The 5,109-nt window shown below is 40.2% G+C and overlaps 1 long non-coding RNA gene across 1 annotated transcript in view; it reads left to right on the top strand.

Annotated features, from left to right (window-relative positions):
- Positions 1–3,631, top strand: part of LOC123987256 — an 11,801-nt gene extending 8,170 nt beyond the window's left edge. The window contains exon 2 of the long non-coding RNA XR_006829076.1: positions 3,064–3,631. This is a non-coding gene — a long non-coding RNA (uncharacterized LOC123987256). The remainder of the gene's footprint in view (positions 1–3,063) is intronic.
- The last annotated feature ends 1,478 nt before the right edge of the window (positions 3,632–5,109 follow it).

Here is a 5,109-nt window from a genome sequence, read left to right on the forward strand (position 1 = left end):
CCCCCCCCCCCCCCCCCCCCCCAATTGTATAGCTACATTGCTACATGAAGTTTACAAAGGCATTGTGTGGTGAGGATCAAGGCTCCTCTGGCTTTGCTTAATTAGATAAGCAAACACTTTTTTTTACCAGGGCAGTAAAGGTTTAGCTGGCTGATCTGAGCTTTCATGCTGGAAGCTACGTTTTATTATTAGTGATCAGCTGATTGTGTCACAAAAGTAACCGAAAAAGCCAAAACAGGGCGCTGGAGAATAAGGCTACATGAAATTTGCTCTCTGTGACTATGGTCAGCTTCTAGCTAAAGCTATCAAACAACAGCTTTCATTTGCATTGCTTAAGTCCAACTAACTTAATTACCCGTCCAGCAGAAAACAGACAACTTCAGCTCCGCTTTGAAAGCATCTGTCCCACATCAAAGCTTTGCATCTGGGAAAATCCACACAGATTATATCTGTGGTTTCTGCTGTTAGCTGTCTGCATCTGTAACTACTCTGGCTTTATCTTATAAAGATCCACAGGCTGTCAGCTCTGGTGCTAAATAACACATGTGCTCGTTCACTTGTCCAAATGTCACTTCTCTTCTTACTTCTAATAAACCAGAGGACTACTTACAGACTGTTTATTATTATTATTATTATTATTATCATTTCCTCTTCTACTTCTACGGACGCATTTAATGTAGTGACGGTGTCTACACTGCCGGAATTATACAAGAAGAAGATGATGACAAAACGTGCTCTGTAGTGCTGTAACATGATGACAAAATACAGCGACCTCCATAGAAGGGGGTGCCCGCGGTTATGTAGATATTTATGGCTCATTTTAAGGTAATAAAAACATAATGGTTCATTATGCAAGGTCTTTATACACCACTGAAAACACAGTTATAGATCTTATATTGCATTTCTGTCAATGAATCCTCAGAAATATTACACACTGAACCTTTGAATCCTCAGAAAACGAAGTTCATGGTCTTTTCAAAATCTCGCCTACGGTTGCTTGACGATCTTAGCATTTTTACGTCTGATGGTAAATCCACTGAAAGGGTGCCCACGTACAGGTACTTGGGTATATGGATAGACGACAAACTTTTATTTAATGTAGATATTGCTGATCTAGTTAGGAAGCTCAAATTGAAGATTGGCTTTTATTTTAGAAATAAATCTAGCTTTACTTTCAATGCCAAAAAAAAGGTACTTTTCTTTCTGTGATTGACAGTGTATCATGCATCTCTACGTTTTATTACAAATGCAAAGTCCCTCACTCACCATTGCATTCTTTATGATCTGGTGGGTTGGACATCACTCACCACCCGCAGACAACAGCATTGGGATATTTTCATATATAAAGCCATGCTAGGTAAACTTCCAACTTACCTCTGTACCTTCTCTGTCTCAATTCTGCTAGTTACCAGCTATGCTACTCCAAGTGATTGCTTTTTTATGTACCCAGGTTTTCGACAGATCTGGGGAAAACTGCATTTTCATATTATGCACCCTGGGCATGGAATAATTTGCAAAAAGGTCTTTTACGAACATGTATATCAAGTGATAAATTTAAGAGCATCATAAAGAATGTGGTGAATGAGACATGTGGTTGTTTTTCTTGAGAGGCCATTGTGTTTGAATAGATGTTTTTGTTTTGTGAATTTTTTGAATTTTGTCATGATTGTATGTAGCATTTTAATATGCTGTGTTTATGTATGGCTGCTACCGTTGCCAGGTCTCTCTTGTAAAAGAGATTTTTGATCTCAATGAGATTTCCTGGTAAAATAAAGGTAACACAAAAAATAAATGTGTAGACTTGCTGTTTCTATCTTAGGCTACGTTCAGACTGCAGGCCAATGTGACCAAAATCCGATTTTTTTGTCCATATGTGACTCAAATCTGATCTTTTTATGACAGTGTGAACAGGCAAAGTCACATGGAATCTGATCTTTTTCAGTTCGGAATTGGGCCAAATCCGATACAGATCGGATCTTTTTAAATGCGACCTCAGTCTGGACACTCGCATTTGATGCGACTTTGACGTCACTGTAGAGCAGCTGTCCTGCTTTAGACAGCTGAACGAAAAATCTCCACAAAAAGCCTTTATCAAACATGCCTCTCTTCCTTCTCTACCTCGCTATCATCTGCTCACAAATTCCCTCTTATACCTGAAATCCACCGGACCGGAGCTCTCTTCTGAGTTACGCTATTTGTCCGAGCAGACAGAGAAAAGGAGGGAGTTAGTGAGTTGTGGGGCAGATGTGTTGTCCAGCGCCAGAAACCGTAAAGAAAAGAACATTTAGGTACAAACACTTATCATAACTCGGGAGAAATGTGACCTGTGAGAGGACAATGAAAAATGGGAGTGTCCCGTGAGCTAACCGGAGTTGCTCCTTGTTTACTTCTGTAGCCTGCAACAGCGTGCTGCGTCTGACGTCGTGTTATTCTTCTGCGCATGCGGGTCACTTTCAGGGCGTGGACAGTACACACTGGAGTCTGATATGGGCCACATTTAAACAGTAATGTCACCTGTCAAACAAAATAAATCAGCTCTGGGTAAAAATTAGGAATTGAGCATTAAGGCCTGCAGTCTGAACGTAGCCTTAGGTAACATTAACTAAATAGACTTCGGCAACAATACAGAGCCGGCCAAAACACAAGGCACACGTGGAAGAAACCGAAAATAAACGATGAAATGGAGTAAGTTAACTTATAAATACCCGTAAGAATCCGTCCTTGTAAACAATGTTACAATGTAAACGTAAACAACGTTAGCTTGTGTGCATATAGATGCTATGATACCATTGCTGCAGTAGTTGGTTAGATAAAAATATATCACATCACTAGTCTGACATGAATATTACAAAAAACATTATGCATAAAACAGTCTCACGTACGTCCATGGTTTATTTGTATCCATGTAAGTAACAATAGGGTCCATACACCATGCAGTTTCATTTCGACTGTTTAGACGGCTTCTCGGAAGGGTAGTGCTTGATGTGAGCGGGGCCATATATTTTACCCCGCCCACATTATGCACCGCCCAAACTGCCTCCTGCCTGTGCTCTGCCTGTACAGATCTAACCTGGAGGTGGAGAGTCCTATAGGATGGCCACGGTGTCATTGCTGGGTGGGATGGATTTCAGCACCTGCGTTGAGCTGGGCTCCACAGTCGAGATGACCTCTTTAATGGCAGGGAGCACCAACTACTTTTTTCTTCTCTCATTTGTAAATAGCTGCCACGTTTGGCCAATAGCAGGGAGATGTTGGAGAACGCCACTAGGCCACTTTCACTTTAGCTGCTTTTCCTGGCAAATAGACTGCCGTTAGTGCTACTCTTTAAGGGCCTGGAAGAAGGAGCGATCCTTGTCAGCTTTGTCCGGATGGATCTTCGTAAGATGTTCCTTGAGGTGTGAAGGTTTCATCACCTCATTCAAAAAACATGTTCACACAATAATGAGTTGTGCATTATTTGGAGAAAGTACGAAGCCATAATTAAGACAATTGAATACTGATGCCATTTTGTCATTTTTCTGATATTTTGCTTGCTAGTCTTGCAAAAAGTAAATGAAAAATGTGCAAAAGTAATACAAGTGTAACATGGTTTTCTGCCATTCTAGACAAAATAAACCTCCTTTGAGTTCCATGTTTTGTGCTTTCACATTTTCTTTACTTCATAGACACAGATGAATGATGTTAAGACTTTGAAATTCACAACAAGACCGATTTATAAAGCTGCAGAGAAAAGATGCAGCGGTTTCAGCTGAAATCAAACCGGCTGATGGCGTTGCTGTGATCCACTTATCAGGTAGCTGGTGTCTTGTTTTAGAATATTTATGTTTTATTGTAAAGGCTAATTTGTGTTCGTATGCCTTGGCAATGCTGTACTGCAGTCATGTCAAGACAGCAACTTGTATTGAATAGTGTTTTAATGTGCGTCTGGACGCTGGACGCTTTCAGGGGAAGTCCGATAACAATGAGCTCACGCTGTATCACGCCTTTAAGAGAAAGAAATTCTTCCACGGGTAATACCACAAAAGAGAACGTTCATTTTCCAGAGTACATGATAGTAGACAGTAAAAGCCATGTGGGTGAAATTTTATAGATGATACTCGTCCCGTTCTCCTGAAGACAGGGGCGTGTCTAGGGGGTGGAATTGGGTGGCACATACCACCTGTGAAATCTGATAGGCCACCCCAGGGGCCACCCCATGTTCCTAAACTGTGATTAGCTATGTGCGCCAGTACAGTCAAAGGTTTAACTTTAGTTTGAACAAAGTTGCCTCACAAGTCTCTTGCGATCCTTCTCATATTAGTATAATTTAAAAATACAGAAAGTTAACCAACATTATGGCTGAGTGATATGACTAAAATCTCATATCCCGATATAGGTCATTTCATATTCCAATAACGATATATATCCTGATATAGAACCTTTTTTTTATAAATTCAAGGAAATATTATTAAGTCATGATTTGTCTCTGCATCATAAAGGTGTGGTAAGCTATTCTTGAAGAAATCCAACACCAGGACAAATACCATAATATAGAGTGAACAACAACAAGGCAAGTAACTAACGTTGGCTAGGTTGTTGGTTAGCAAACTGTTGCTACTTGCTGCTACAAAGTAAACATGAGAGGACAAGACATTCCCAGAACAGCACAGCATTTCCAGAAAGCGACACTCACAATTCTCCTGCTACTATAGCTAAAATCACGGAAGAACGGACCGTGTTGACCGTGTTTCAAGTTGGATATTAGTGTCAAATATCCAATGTTGAATTTGCGAGATGATATTAACGGTAGAGCAGTGGTGGCTGGTGAAAAATATTTTAGGTGGGGCTGTGCCATATCTAGTCAGTTTTAGTAACTGTCCCAATACAATTTAACACAAACTGCAGGATACCAATGCTCCGTCAAATAGTCAGAAATGATTGAATGCCAATATTATATTATTATATTATATTAATATACAAAAACATAAACAGTGAACATAAACATAGAAAGTGGCATGAAAAGAACTTCAGAGCTGCCTATAAACTATACGGCTTACCTCTGTAGCCAACAGCTGTTGTTCTCTTTGTTGATGTACAGTAGCACAAGTACCAACTGGAAGTGGGTGGAAA

Source organism: Micropterus dolomieu, linkage group LG18 (assembly GCF_021292245.1).
Source record: "Micropterus dolomieu isolate WLL.071019.BEF.003 ecotype Adirondacks linkage group LG18, ASM2129224v1, whole genome shotgun sequence".
Lineage (NCBI taxonomy): Eukaryota > Metazoa > Chordata > Actinopteri > Centrarchiformes > Centrarchidae > Micropterus > Micropterus dolomieu.